We start from the raw sequence: 16,492 nt of genomic DNA on the forward strand, positions 1-16,492 counted from the left end.
TGGGAGCAGTGCCCACTTCAGGGACCGGCCAGTGACACAGCCACTGCGCCCACCCCGCTGAGGGTGCCAGGTTCCTGGGCCTCAGGAGGAGGCTCTGTGCAGGGCTGCCTGGGGCCACATCCCTAGGGTCCACCCCACGTCAGGCAACTGCTGAGCCTGCCACTCCCAACAACCAGGCCAGACAGTGATCTGCTCTGCCTGGGCCGCTCGAGTGCCAGGGCAACTGGGGTAGCTCCCGGTGATGTCACTCCTGCCCCAGATCCCAGCCCAGGCCCAGCAAGGATCTGGAGCCCCTGTCCCAGGATGAAAGGGGGTGGAGCCAGTGCTGCATGCTCCACAGTGCCAGTGGGAGCCAGGAGCAGGCAGCAGCCCAAGCCACCCACGCCTGGGTGGTAGACCCAGGCCTCCATGTGCTCTTGGGGACTGGAAACAGGCAGGAGCCCTGTCTCCCAACCCCATACAGCTGCAGCTACCCAAGTCAGGGTTGTGGACCCAGGTCTCCGTATGCTCTTGTGGGCTCGGGAAGGCCCCCCCTTGCCTTCACAGGCTCGGAAATGCCTGTTCCCGCTGCCACTTCCCGTACCGGCTCCAATCTGGCAGGTTCTCAGAGCAGGGTTGGAGCCAAGCCTGGACACCATCACAGACCAACAGGATATGCGCATGCTCAGACCCTGCCACCTACGCTCCCTCTGGGGAAGTTGAGGTGGAGAGCTGCTCCATGCTGGCAGGCAGGTGCCCCTTGGCACAAGCAGCCTGGGAACCACGGAAGGTGGCAGGAGGCAGACAGGCTCCTGGGTGGAAGGGGGCAGGTCCCCAGTAAGACCCCACCTTCAGGCCAGGGAGGGCCTGAAGGTTGGGGACCGGGCTGCCAGACTCGCAGACTGCAGTGGGGGCTTGTGGTGCCTTTTCCAGCCCACCCATAGCCACCGATGTACCAACTGGCGCACACTTCCTCCCCACTGAGGTCCATAAAAGCCCCGGCATCAGCCAGGGCAGGGGAGAGGACCTCTCCTCTCTGCTGAGAGCTGGGAAATCAATGGGGACCTGCTTGCAGAGAGGAGTCACTCACTCCAGGGCCTTCTCTCTGCTGACAGCTGAACACTGGATGAGAGGACCTGCCTACGTAGAGGGGCTGCCCTCTGCAGCTCTCATCTGAGCTGTTCTAACACTCAGTAAAGCTTCTCTTTGTCTTGCTCACCCTCCACTTGTCTGCATACCTCATTCTTCTTGGACACAGGACAAGAACTCAGGCAAAGGCGCCACTGGCCACAGAGGTTTCTAGCCAGAAAAGCAACACCTTAAAGATCCCGTAACATTTGTCTCTGATACCATAGCCAGAGCAAACACTAAACACAGCTTGACTTCTCAACAGACAAACATAAAACCTCATCCTAAAGACCTATTTACCTCAGTTCCTTTTACCTGATACATTCTGTCTGGCTATGAAAAAAAATTATGAGGCACCGTAAAGGCAAAAAATACAATCTGAAGAAAAAAAGCAAGCCTCGAAAACAGACTCGGATGTCGCAGGAATTTTTACCAGGAATTATCAAATTATCACCAGGAATTTTTTTTTTTAATATGTTTTGAGACAGGGTCTCACTGTTACCCAGTCTGGAGTACAGTGGTGATCCACAGCTCCCTGTAGCCTTGAACTCCTAGGCACAAGCAATCTTCCTGCCACAGCTTCCCAAGCAGGTAGGACTACAGGTGCATGCCACCATGCCCAGCTAAGTTCTTTTTTCTATGACCGGCCTGGGCAACACTGGAGACCCTGTCTCTATGATTTTTTTTTTTTTTTAATTGCCAGGCATGGTGCAACACACCTGTAGTCCTAGCTACTTGAGAAGCTGAGGAGGGAGAATCACTTGAGCCTAGGAGTTCAAGAATGCAGTGAGTTATGATGATGCCACTACTGCACTCCAGCCAGGGTGACAGAGTGAGATCCTGTGGAAAGAAAGGAAGAGGAAAGAGTAGGAAAAACAGTGAAGGGAGAAGGTGAGGAAGGGGAGTGTACAAATCAATAACACTGTAACAGGAAAGAATGTCTTTAGTAAGAGACACCAAACCAGGAAGTTCAGAGAATACCAAGCAAGATAAATACCAAAATATTTCCACAGACAAATGATAGTGAAGCTGCAGAAAATCAGACAGAGGAAACTAAATCAAATGCAAACTTTAATTTTTTACTTATTAACTTTAAGACCAATAAGGTATCTCGAAAGAAGCAAGAGGTAAAGGAAAAAAACAACACACACACAAAACATCTTATCCACAGAGAAATAAAGGTAAGAATTAGATCAAACTTTCTCTTCAGAAACTATGCAAGCAAAAAGAGTGAAGTGAAATATTTAGCGTTTAAAAAAAAAAAAAATCCAACCTTTCAGCGGGAACCACCATTTTCCAGTAATTCACCAAAACGACAAACACAAAGGGAAAGAGAAGAGACACCCAATATATATTCTCTAGGCCTTTTACTAAACATGGAGTTGTTCCTTTGGCTTACAGTATGCGAATCTGTAAGAAAGGTGATATTGTAGACATTAAGGGAATGCGTACTGTTCAAAAAGGAATGCTCCACAAGTGCTATCCTGGCAAAACTGGAAGAGTCTGTAGTGCTGCCCAGCATGCTGTTGGCATTGTAAACAAGTTGTAAACAAACACATTACCCAGCATGCTGTTGGTATTATAAAAAACTTGCAAACAAACAAGGGCAAGATTCTTGCCAAGAGAATTAATGTGCATATTGAGCACATTAAGCACTCTAAGAGCCAAGACAGCTTCCTGAAACGCATAAAGGAAAATGATCAGAAAAAGAAAGAAGCCAAAGAGAAAGGTACCTGGGTTCAACTGAAGCACCAGCCTGCTCCATCCAGGGAAGCACACTTTGTGAGAATCAATGGGAAGGAGCCTAAGCTGCTGGAACCTATTCCCCATGAATTCATAGCATAACAGGTGTAAAAAAAATAAAAGACCTCTGGACTGGCTGGGCACAGTGGCTCACACCTGTAATTCCAGCACTTTGGGAAACCGAGGCGGGCAAACTATGAGGTCAGGAGTTCGAGACCAGCCTGGCCAACATAGTTAAACCCCATCTCTACTAAAAATACAAAAAATTAGCTAAGCATGGTGGTGGGCGCCTATAATTTCAGCTACTCAAGAGGCTGAGGCAGGAGAATCGCTTCAACCCAAGAAGCAGAGGTTGCAATCAGCCAAGATCACAGCATTGCACTCCAGACCGGGCGACAGTGCAAGACTCTGTCTCAAAAAAAAAAAAAGAAATACAAAAAATTAGCCAGGCATAGTGGCGTACACCTGTAGTCCCAGCTACTTAGGAAGCTGAGGCAGGAGAATCACTTGAAACTGGGAGTCGGTGGTTGCAGTGAGCCAAGACAATGTCACTGCACTCCAGCCTGGGTGACAGAGTGAGACTCCATCTCAAAAAAATAAAATGAAATAATAAAATAAAATAAGAATAAATCTCTGGACTGTTTTTAAAAAACAAAACAAACAAAAAAAAAAAAAAAACACCAAACTAGAATTCCTGTAGAATCCCAGCAAAATTATCCTTTGAAAGTGAAGAAGAAGTAAAGACTTTCTCAAATAAAAACTGGGAGAAATGAAACTCAATACACATGACTTGCAAAAAATGTTAACAGAAGTTATTCACAAAGAAGGAAAATTATATAGATCAGAAATATGGATTACAAAAAGAAAGGAAGAGTGCAGAGAAAAAAATAAAGGTAAAATTAAATCTTTTGTTTTTCTGATCCTTAATTCATCTAACAGATAACAACTTGTTCAAAATAATCATAGCAACAATATATTTTGTGACCGTAAATTATAGAAAAGTGAAACAAATAAAAGTAACGTTATAAGGAATGGGAAAAAGGAACTGACACTGTTACAAGGTATTTGCACTACCCATGAAGTGCTATAGTGTTATTTCAAAAGTGAACTTGGATTAGTTTAACTGTGCAATTATTGCAAACTCTGGGGCAACCACTAAAATAATTTCATTTTATTTTATTTTATTTTTTTTTTTGAGACAGACTTGGGTGCAGTAGTGTGATCTTGGCTCACTGCTACCTCCACCTCCTGGGTTCAAACAATTCTCCTGCCTCAGCCTCCTGAGTAGCTGGGATTACAGGCGCCCACCACCACACCTGGCTAATTTTTTTTATTTTTAGTCGAGACAGGGTTTCACCATGTTGGCCAGGCTACTCTCAAACTCCTGACCTCAGTGATCCACCCACCTTGGCCTCCCCAAAGTGCTAGGATTACAGGCATGAACCACCATGCCCAGCCTAAAAAATAATTTTAAATAAGTATAATACATATTTTAAAACAGGAGACAAAATGGAATTATATAAAATGCCCAATTACAATGAAGAAGGCGAGACAAAGTGAAAGACAAAAAGAGAACAAGGACAATGAGTAGAAAACAGTTATACCCAAATGTCCATCTGTGACAGACTGGATTAAGAAAATGTGGCACATATACACCATGGAATACTATGCAGCCATAAAAAAGGATGAGTTTGCGTCCTTTGTAGGGACATGGATGCAGCTGGAAACCATCATTCTTAGCAAACTATCACAAGAAGAGAAAACCAAACACCGCATGTTCTCACTCATAGGTGGGAACTGAACAATGAGATCACTTGGACTCGGGAAGGGGAACATCACACACTGGGGCCTATCATGGGGAGGGGGGAGGAGGGAGGGATTGCATTGGGGAGTTATACATGATATAAACGTCATGCACATGTACCCTAGAACTTAAAGTATAATAATAAAAAAAAAAAGAAAACAGTTATAAATACAGTAGATATTAATCCAACTATATCAATAATTACTTTAAACATCTGTGTTCTAAATACACCAGTTAAGAGACACGTGCTGTCAAGAGTAAATCAAATGACAAGACCCTACTATATGATGTCTACAAAAATACCACTCTAAATACAAAGATGAAGACAGATTAAAAGTAAAGGGATGCAGAAAGATAGGCTACACTAAACCTAATCAAAAGAAACCTGGAATGGCTATATAAATTTCAGAAAGAGCAAGCTTCAGGCCAAGAAAAATTATCAGTGATAGAGAGGCATTACATAACAACAGATGATCAATCTATTATTATTCACCAAGAAGACATAATTATCTTTATATGTATGTAACTAACAACAGAGTGTCAAAATACATAAGGTATAATAAAAACTGATAGAACTACAAGGAGAAACACATGAATTCAATATTATAGCTGGAGCTTCAGCAACCCTCTATCAGTAATTGACAGAAGCAGAAGATCAGGAAGGTGTAGTAGAACTGATGACACCATCAATCAACTGGATCTAACCAACATTTATAGAACACTTCATCCCGCAACAGCAGTATACACATTCTTCTCAAATCCACAGGGAACATTTCACAGAGACAGACTACAAAATATACCTTAACAAATTTTAAAGAATAGACACCATACAAATAGACACATCACAATGGAATTAAACTACTTAAACAAAAACATAGCTGGAAAATCTCAAAATATTTAGAGATGTTTAAACAGCTCACTTACACCTAACTCATAGGTCAAAAAAATAGTCTTGAGAAATTATAAAATATTTTAAACTAAGTGTACATGAAAATAAAACACCAAAATTTATGGCCGGGCACAGTGGTTCATGCATGTAATCCCAGCACTTTGGGAGGCTAAGACAGGAGGATCACTTGAGGCTAGGAGTTCCAGACCAGCCTGGGCAACATAATGAGACCCCATTTCACAAATAAATAAGTAAGTAAGTAAATAAATAAATAAATAAATTTTTTTTTTTTTTTTGAGTAGAAAACAGTTATACCCAAATGTCCATCTGTGACAGACTGGATTAAGAAAATGTGGCACATATACACCATGGAATACTATGCAGCCATAAAAAAGGATGAGTTTGCGTCCTTTGTAGGGACATGGATGCAGCTGGAAACCATCATTCTTAGCAAACTATCACAAGAAGAGAAAACCAAACACCGCATGTTCTCACTCATAGGTGGGAACTGAACAATGAGATCACTTGGACTCGGGAAGGGGAACATCACACACTGGGGCCTATCATGGGGAGGGGGCCCTGCTTTGCGTCCAGCAAAGCAGGACGAAGAGATTAACTTTTAGCATTGAATGTATATGTTAATAAAGAAGAAAGGTAAAATTAATCATCTAAGCTTTTAATATAGGAAACTAGAAAATGAACAAATTAAATTCAAAGGAAGCAGAAGAAAGTAAAAATCAGAGCAAAATGGAAAACAGGGAAACAAAGAAAATCAACAATACTGGTTCTATGCCCTTAAATTTGATAACTAAGGTGAAATGGACTAATCCCTTAAGACACAATCTACCAAAATTCACACAAGAAGAAACAAATAATCTGAATAAACCTAAATCAATTTATAAAAACTGAATAATTAATAATCTTCCAAAACAGAAAGTAACACACTCAGATAATTCAATCACGAATTCTGTCAACTATTTAAGGAACAAATGATACCAATAATCTACAATCTGTAGAAGCAGAGTGAGCACTTCCTAACTCATTCTCAGAGGCCAACATTACCCTGATAATAAGCCCAGGCAACAGCCTTACAAGAAAGGAAAATTACAGTACAGTATCTTTCATGAACACAGAGGCAAATGTTTTCAAAAATCTTAGCAAATCACATTATACACCACAACCAAGTAGAGTATATTCCAAGTATACAAGGTAGTTTCAACATCTAAAAATCAATTAATGTAATCCAGGAAACATAAAAAAAAATCTTACAATCAGATCATACCAATAGATGCACTAAAAGTATTTGATAAAATTCTACATCAATTAATAATCACACGTTCTCAGCAAACTAAAAATAGAGGAGGATTTCCTCCACTTGATAAATAAAATTTACAAAAAACTTACAGCAAACACCATACCTAATGGTGAGAAACCAGATGCTTTCCCCCTAGGATCAGGAACACAGCAAGGACTTCCCTTCTTACCACTCCTATTCAACATCATATTGGGCATCTTAGTTAATGCAACAAGACAAGAAAAGGACATAAAAGGTACAAAAATTGGGAAGGAAGAAACAAAACTCTCTGTTTGCAGATGACATGATCATCTACGTTAAAAAAAGAAAGAAAAAAAAAAAACTCCCAATGTACTGACCAACAAACTCCCGGAAATAATAAGCAGTTATTACAGATTGTAAGATAAAAGCGGGGGATATTTGGGAACTCTCTGTACTTTCTGTTCAATTTCTCTGTAAACCTAAAACTGCCCTAAGAAATAAAATCTATTTTTAAAAAACTCCAATTCATTACAGGTGCTTAAGAAAAAATGTGTTCAACATGATTTTCCTCCTTTGTTTCCTTTTTTCCCCAACAGGGCTGCAGGGGTGGCTGGGAGAGCCAGGGAGAATCTCTTTAATTTCTCAAGCATCTTTGAGTCCAACAAAACACAACATGAAAAGTGAAGACTACACATCATAAAAGCGAATAATTCAAACACATCCATACCATCTTTTTCAATCTTTACCAACTCATAATTCTCTGAAACTACAAAATATTTCTTGTAAGTTGGAGGAACCTTATTTTCTTGGTAATATAAGTATACCAACTCCAAAGCCTAAAATAGGAAGGAAAAGCACAAGGAACAGAGTTTAATCCAAGCTTGGATGATCAGCCACCATGGCCCCAGGAATGAAGAAAAAAAGAAAATCTTCCCAAGAATCATCAAAATAGCCCACACCAAAAGGTCAAGTTACTCTTTCTGAGTAACTCCTTAACATTCTTTTCTTTAACGTTAAGAAAATATATTAGCTAGGCACGGTGGCTCCCAGCACTTTGGGAGACTGAGGTGGGGAAATTGCTTGAGCACAGGAGTTCAAGATCAGCCTGGGCAACGTGGCAAAACGCCATCTCCATAAAAAATACAAAAAATTAGCCAGGCATGGTGGTGTGTGCATGTGCACCTGCAATCACAGCAACTCAGGAGGCTGAGGTGGGAGAATCACCTGAGCCAAGGAGGTCAAGGCTGCAGTGAGCCTTGACTGCGCCAATGCATGCCAACCTGGGCGATGGAGTGAGGTCCCGTCTCAAAAAAATAAATAAAGACAGAAAGATAAAAAATTCTCCTACTCTTTTAATTGACTAGAATATAAATGTGAATAGAAATACGATAGAGGTATATCTTTTTATTCTTTTAATTATAGTGTCTATTTAATTTCTATATTCTGTCTATTTTAATACATTTTATTTCAGGTATTGCTGGAGTGTTACTGCTAATTCTATATTCTAATGTATCTTCTAAAATTAATGAAATACATTAACATTGTTACAAGATCTAGTGAGAGTCTCTGAATTGCCCAAATATCCACTACGAAAACACTCAGTACAATTTGTGTGTGATGGAAGGGCTACATACAGGAAGTGGTGAGAGAATCCCATCACCCCCTAGTATATGGTTTTGAATTTCTTCCATATGGAATGAATAAAAATCCCTCTTTTCTCCTACTTCAGTAACTTTTGTCCAGATCTAAAAATACGGGTTCAACCTGTATTTATACTTATCGTCAATATCTAGTCATTGTTCATTTGTAACTTCAAAGAACAAGCACATATACGACTACAGGGGGTTTTGGTGGTACCAAAGAATTTTTTAGTGCCCACAATATCTCTATGAAGTAATTATTAAATACTTTCAACATGATTCAAAGAAAGAATTCAAATACCATACTACAGTGACCTATTTAAAACATAAAGAAAACTCAATAGCATATGAATAACTTACACCTAGAATTCTAACACCATGCTCCACCTCACAGTACTATTACCATTCTCTAGTAAGAATTTTTCTAAAATCTCTCAACCACAAGAATGACATGAGAGACAAACGTGGGCAATGAAGGCGGGACCACATTCTCATATTCACTTCAGGAAAGGTTATTTCATTTTGTGAACTCAGCCTGAGAGTGCAGCATTTTTCTAACTTTAAGTGACCTGCAGAATGCTCCTCTTCCAAATATACTATTCCAAGTTGAAAACCAAAATGGTAAGTCAGAGAGAGCAGGGCAAACAGCATGTTTACCTAATATTTTCATTAATTAGCTTCACCCAAATAAACAAAACAAATTAATTTATGCATGCTACATTCACAAGTTAGAGTCTATCTGATTAGCACTTAATGCATTTTCTATTCCCTTTTTATCATGTGACTCCAGCAAGACTAATATTAATATGGTATATAGCAGGCACTCAACAATTATAAAACTTTAGAATCTGAGAACTAGATATGTCTTAAAGATCATTTGGTTTACTCTTCTTCTCTTCCTCAGGCCTCAAATTTTATCTATGGGGAAACTGAAACCAACCCAGTAGTCTCACAGACAATTCTTTTGGCAGAAAAAGTATCAAAGAACTGAAACCAAATCACCCCACCAGATGCCAGACCCCTCATTCACCATTATTGCTTCCTTGCCCCTCCCAAGTTCCTGTTTTCTTACACATTGTTATAATATATTTCTTCCCTGCTATATAAACCTTGGTTTTAGTCAGTCAGGGAGATGAAATTGAGACTGAGCTCCCATCTTCTCAGCTGCTGCACCTGATTAAAGCCTTCTTCCTTGGCAATACTCGTTGTCTCAGTGATTGGCTTTCTATGCAGCAAGCAGCAGGACCTAGACTGAACTCCTGGTGTATCAGTAACAACCTAACAGCTGAAGAAGACAGTAACTTTCTTAAGCTAGTTAATAACAGAGCAGAACTAAGGTACTTTGATGTCCAGACTGATTTTCTTTCTACTATACCATGCGGTTGTCAAGAACTCTGAAGAACCTAAGATTTTACCCTACATGCAAGCTAACATCAGTCTACCATAGTTTCATGGACACTGAGAGCAAACACCATGTACCTACACACAGTTTGGACACTGAAGACTGAAACTACATGTCCCCCATACTGAGTTGAATAAGTGTCCTCCTAAAATTTATAACTGCTGGAAATAGGGTCTTTGCAGATATAATCAAGTTGGTATAATGTCATTTTGGATTAGGACGGACCCTAATACATGACTGGAATTCTTATAAGAAGGAAATTTGAACACAAACACCCACAGAGGGAAGATGTCATGTGAATACTGAGATAGATATTGGAGTTATGCTACCACAAGTCAAGAAACACTAAGGATTTCTGGCATCCATCATAAGCTAAAAGAAGAAGGAAAGGATTCTTACCTAGAGCCTTCAGAGAGAGTGTGGCCCTGCCAACACCTTGATTTCAGACTTCTAACCTCCAAAACTGTGAACGAATAAATTTCCGTTATATTAAGCCACCCAGTTTATGGTGCTTTGTTATAGCAGCCCTAGAAAACTAATCACTCACACACACAATTTTCTAGGTACATTAACATGACTTTACCAGTCCACTGTCTTAACTAGCATAACTGCTATTATAGGAGACTCTTGTAGAAATATAATGTGATTGTTCACTACAGACCTTCTGGAAAGACCCATCAACTCTTTGGTAGTTTTCAAAATCTTTATCTTACTGTTTCGACCAAACCTCAACTGTTTTATCATGACACCTACTCAATCCTAATCAAGCCTCATTGCCACCACTGAAAGATCCAACTTAAACCAAACTTATAATTCTCAAATTTTGACCTAAGACACTACCAAAGATCTTTTAAGGTGGTGTTCTCCCTTACCACAACAAGCAATACACTCAGTTTTGTTTTATCAATAGGTTGTGTTAGTGGTATCTCATAAACTAGCATCAGATAATCCTGGCAGAAGTTATGACACTCCTAGGTCAGAAACAAAGAACAGTTTACTACTCACAACAATAACATAGACATAGTATCATATTTTGTACTGGTTCCTCAAGCTCTAATTCCTAAAGGCCAATGAAAGGAAAACCAAGTGCACATACTGTGGGTTGCACTGCAGGACAAGAAAACCTAAGCGTATGAAACTCCAATCTTTAAAAGGAGCTACAAGCAAAAATGCCCAACCTTTTCCCCAGAGAGATTATCTTAATTATCCCGGACAGCAAAGAAATGTGCCATCCGTCCTAATGGAAGCACTATTTCTATCTTCCTAGGCTGTTTGCTAAATAGATTTCTTTGAAAAAGATAGCCCTCAACAAAAGCTATCAGTACTCTGCTCAGCAAATGTGCAGAAACAGAAGAGACCCATAAATGACTGAAGAGAAATGTCTCTCAATACCTATTTCCTTTGACCTAAAAGACTAAAAAGATTCTTAGAGAATCAAGATGAAATTGGTACAATACAATGAGAAGATGTTTCCAAAGAAAACATATAGAGCAAAAAGGTACACTTTCTTCTCTCAAAAATCTGTATAAACTAAAACCACTTCAGCAGAGTCACAATCTTATAACAAGCCTATATATCAAATATCAAAAGTAAATACTTAGATGTCTGGATCCTATTTTCATTTTAAAATGTTCCATTTCTAGAAAAGTATCTCAAACAAGTTTTTATTTTTATTTTATTATTTTTAACTTTAAAATAAAATGCTATTTTTTTTTATTATTTTTTGGCTGTTACTCACAGTGAATCAAGTTTTATCACTAATTTCCAATGCCTGGCAGTGTTCATGAAATAAAAGAGACTAGTAGTTTTAAACTTCACCAATAATACCTGACTTTAATGTGGACCTTAACGTCTTTTTTTAAAATAAGAAAATAAAGACCCAGAGAGGTAAGATGGTAAGCTTTTACTCATACAGGTATCTGGAGACACTGCAGTATAGGGTTCATTTTACTCATCATTCTGTCTCTCTCTTTATCCTGGGATCACTGTTTAACCCAATGGATGGGATAAAGTTAAATTACTCAGTTTAATATTCTTTACAAAAACTCAGTTTTTGTTTATTTCTTTTGAAGTTAATTTTAAGTTAAACGGGCTACTATTTAAACAGTGCAAGATAGGATCTCAATTTTCAAATATTAAAAAAATATGCTTATATTGAATATATAGCTAGAAAAATCTAAACTTTATTAACAACCTCAAAATATTTTATGTGAATTAAAGCATATTAAATTTAAATTTAAATATGGCTTTTATTTTCATAAATACTTTACATAAATATTGACCTTAGAATTGTGGTTTAAAATCTAAATACCCTAAAATCCTGAAGAAATCGTGACTTCTGAGCACAGCATTATCTTTGACTCTGTGTTGGATTTGCCCACTGAATAGATAACTATTCTCTTTCAGAAGTATCTCTAAAATGCTCTGACTCTGCCTAAAATGTTTTGTCTATTTAAGAAATGCTCTCGGCTGGGCGCGGTGGCTCAAGCCTGTAATCCCAGCACTTTGGGAGGCCGAGACGGGCGGATCACAAGGTCAGGAGATCGAGACCATCCTGGCGAACACAGTGAAACCCCGTCTCTACTAAATATACAAAAAACTAGCCGGGCGAGGTGGCGGGCGCCTGTAGTCCCAGCTACTTGGGAGGCTGAGGCAGGAGAATGGCGGGAACCCGGGAGACGGAGCTTGCAGTGAGCTGAGATCCGGCCACTGCACTCCAGCCTGGGCGACAGAGCAAGACTCCGCCTCAAAAAAAAAAAAAAAAAAAAAAAAAAGAAATGCTCTCTGACCAGGCACGGTGCCTCACATCTATAATCCTAGCACTTCAGGAGGCTGAGGCAGGCAGACTGCTTGAGCCAAGAAGTTTGAGACCAGCCTAGCCAACATAGCGAAACCCCATCTCTTCTAAAAATACAAAACTTAGCTGGACATAGTGGCGCACATCTGTAATCCCAGCTATTTGGGAGGCTGAGGCATGAGAACTGTTTGAACCCAGGAAGCGGAGGTTGCAGTGAGCAGAAATTGAGTCACTGCACTCCAGCCTGAGTGGCAGAACGAGATTCTGTCTCAAAAAAAAAAAAAAAAGAAATGAAAGGAAAAAAGTTTTAAAAAAATGTTTTCGGAGAACACAATACGGCAAGCCACTTATCTATAGAGATACTATGAAAGTTACATAATTCATCTAAACATGTTCAGAAACAAGAAAACAGTTTAAAGTTGCAGTAGTCTTTTAGTGTCCAGGCTTAGAAGCTAGAGTCTAAACCATCCAACATTTTCTCAGTCAGAGCATAATACTTTCTCAACACCTTTTTATTTCTATAACAAATAATGAACTACAGTTTCCTTATAAATATTCAAACAGGGTTTCAAGCTACTTTTTGAGGTCATTAATTTCCCCAAGGCAGAAAGACAGTTTCTATCACTTTCATCCTACATATTCATTCAAGAAAGTTTAAATTGACTTTTGCATGCCCAACCTTTACCCTCTTTAAGTATGTTTTTAATATAGGAGAATTCTAATGTACTTGACTTTTATACATGACTTTTGAAGCTACCTATATGAGGTTTAACGATATTAATCTATCTGTATATTTCTGATCTACCACTATATTCAAGAAGGCTACCTATTATCTCCAAAATCAGGAAACACCACAAGTTCCAATAGATCCCCTTTCTAATAATTTTACACCATTTCTCTTTCTGTACTCAAAATGACCATAAATTGCAAGTTTCTCCCCATAGCCACAATGTTGGTTGTGTTCTCCTTACGTTTTAATAACATTTTTAAAAAGAAATGCAACCACGGCCTAAAAGGCAATAGTTAAATCATTACAGCTCTTTAATATCGGCAACAACAAAAAGTAACTTCTATTAGTAAAAAAATATGGGGTTGGGGGATGAAGAAAGGTTGATTAATGGGTACAAACATACACTTAGAAGATATAAGACCTGGTGCTCAACAGATCAATAGGGTGATTACAGTTAACCTTAGTTGACTGTACCTTTCAAAATAGCTAGGAAAGAGAATAATTAAAATGTTCTTAATATGAAGAAAAAATGAATAAGTTATTGGATATTCCAATTACCCTGATTTGATTACATAAAGGTATTAAATTATCACATGTACCCTGAAAATAAATACGTACATCTAATATATATCAATGCAAAAAAAAATTTTTTTTTAAAGACAGAGTCTCCCTCTGTCACCAGGCTGGAGTGCAATGGCACAATCTCACCTCACCACAACCTCTGCCTCCCGGGTTCAAGCGATTCTCCTGCCTCAGCCTACCGAGTAGCTGGGACTACAGGTATGCACCACCATACCCAACTAATTTTTGTATTTTTAGTAGACACAAGGTTTCACCATGTCGGCCAGGATGGTCTCGATCTCTTGACCTCATGATCTGCCCGCCTCAGCCTCCCAAAGTGCTGGGATTACAGGTTTGAGCCACCACACCCGGCCAAATTTTTTAAAGAACATAGAATCACATTTTTATTTTTTTAATGTATGACTGCAGCAGTTTTACAATCATCAAAAACTAGAAACAGCCTAAATATCCATAAACAGGTAAATGAATAAACTATGGTATCCATAAAGTGGAACACTACTCGGCAATAAAAAAAGAACAAACTACTGATACACAACTACTGATGCACACAGCAACATGAATAAACCTCAAATATATTATTCTAAGTGAAAGAAGCCAGGATTTAAAAACTACATATTAGATGATTCCAATTAAATGACATATTGGAAAAGGCAAACTATAGGGATAGAAAGAGATTAGCGATTGCTAGGGATTGAGGTATAAGGAGAGGTTAACTATAAATGGGCAACACGAGCAAATTTGGAAGGTTTGGAAAATGGTTTAATTGTGGTGACATATATTTGTCAAAATTAATAGACTGAACGCTAAAAATAAATAAAAATGTTGATGTAGGACTGAAATCTGGACAAGAATACCTTTAAAAGTCAGCTACTAAAAATGTCAGAAATGTTTAAGATGAGTTGCTTATTTTTAGCACCAAAAATTGCCACACAACGATGCCAAAAGTTAATGTATCGCGTTCAACCACAACTTTTTATCCAGCCCCATAATTTAAAGTACGAAACTATTTAAAAGGAAGTAAAATATTTTTCAATGTATGCAGTGAATATTGTACACAGTAGGCAGTAAGAAAATGTTTCTTAACTAATACACAATTCAACAGAGTTTAGACTGACTTGGCCTTTCTACTTTACTGGTATGTAACATGTAGCTTTAACCACAAAATTATCTATTTCTCAAAATATTAACATATAATTAGAAAAGGGAAGTGCTGTCCACAAAATACACTAACCTGAATTTGTCCAGTTAATCAACAAAGGCAGTAAGTCACTTTATCTTGAACAAAAAGACCATTAGGGTCATCGATATCCTCTGAGCGAAAGCAGCAACCTGGAACAAAATAAAAATATATGAAATTCAGCATTATTATATATTTTTTTAAATCCCTTTAACTTTTCCTTACGTAGCCAGTCACAATGAGAGGTGACAATGTGCTAGCAGCCCTCACTCTCAGCGCCTCCTCAGTCTCGGTGTCCACTCTGACGGCACCTGAGGAACCCTTCAGCCCGCCACCACACCGTGGGAGCCCCTCTCTGGGCTGGCTGAGGCCAGAGCCTCCTCCCTCTGCTTGGAGGGGGAGGCGGGGCGGGAACCAGGGCTGCGTGTGGTGCTCGCAGGCAAGTGCAAGTTACAGCCGGCACGGGCGCGGGCATGGGTTCAGCCAGCCGGCACATGGAGCGGCCAGCTGGCGACGCCAGCCCAGAGCAGTGGAGGGCTTAGCACCTGGGCCAACAGCTGTGGAGGTTGCGCCGGGACCCCAGCAGTGCGGCCCGCCAGTGCTGCACTCAAATTCTCTGCACTCAAATTCTCACGGGGCCCTAGTTGCCTCCCCGTGGGGCAGGGCTTGGGACCTGCAGCCCACCACGTCTGAGCTCCCCACCTGTGGCCAGAGCCTCCCCGACGGGCGCTGTCCCCTGCTCCGTGGCGCCCAGTCCCATGACAGCCCAAGGGCTGAGGAATGCAGGCGCAGCTCAGGACTGGTGGGCAGCTCCGCCTGCAGCCCCACTGCAGGATCCACTAAGTGATGCCAGCTGGGCTCCTGAGCCAGATGGGGACTTGGAGAACTTTTATATCTAGCTGGAGGATTGTATGTGCACTAATCAGCACTCTGTATCTAGCTAATCTGGTGGGGACTTGGAGAACTTTTATGTCTAGCTAAGGGAATCATAAACGCACCAACCAGCACTGTGTCTAGCTCAGGGTTTGTAAATACACCAATCAGTACTCTGTGTCTGTCTAGTTCAAGGTTTGTAAACACACTAATTGGTACTCTGCAACTAGCTAACTCTGTATCTAGCTAACCTGGTGGGGACTTGGAGAACTTTTCCCTCTAGCACTCTGTGTCTAGCTCAAGGATTGTAAACGCACCAATCAGCACTCTGTCAAAATGGACCAATCAGCACTCTGTAAAATGGACCAATCAGCAGGATGTGGGTGGGGTCAGATAAGGGAATAAAAGCAGGATGCCCCAGTCAGCGGCAACCGCTAGGGTCCCCATCTGCACTGTAGCAGCTTTGTTCTTT

The 16,492-nt window shown here is 40.1% G+C and overlaps 1 protein-coding gene across 7 annotated transcripts in view; it reads right to left on the reverse strand.

The window, feature by feature from the left end:
* The window catches only part of FUT8 (fucosyltransferase 8), a 327,631-nt gene that overhangs the window by 253,805 nt on the left and 57,334 nt on the right, over positions 1–16,492 (reverse strand). For 6 of the 7 annotated variants that reach the window (XM_033187704.1, XM_033187708.1, XM_033187706.1 and 3 more), the window contains exon 2: positions 15,202–15,299. The exons of the other annotated variant lie outside the window; for it this stretch is intronic. The gene's annotated coding sequence lies outside the window, so the exon portion shown is untranslated. The remainder of the gene's footprint in view (positions 1–15,201; positions 15,300–16,492) is intronic. 7 annotated transcript variants of the gene reach the window in all.

Source organism: Trachypithecus francoisi, unplaced genomic scaffold, assembly GCF_009764315.1.
Source record: "Trachypithecus francoisi isolate TF-2019V2 unplaced genomic scaffold, Tfra_2.0 Lachesis_group3, whole genome shotgun sequence".
NCBI lineage: Eukaryota > Metazoa > Chordata > Mammalia > Primates > Cercopithecidae > Trachypithecus > Trachypithecus francoisi.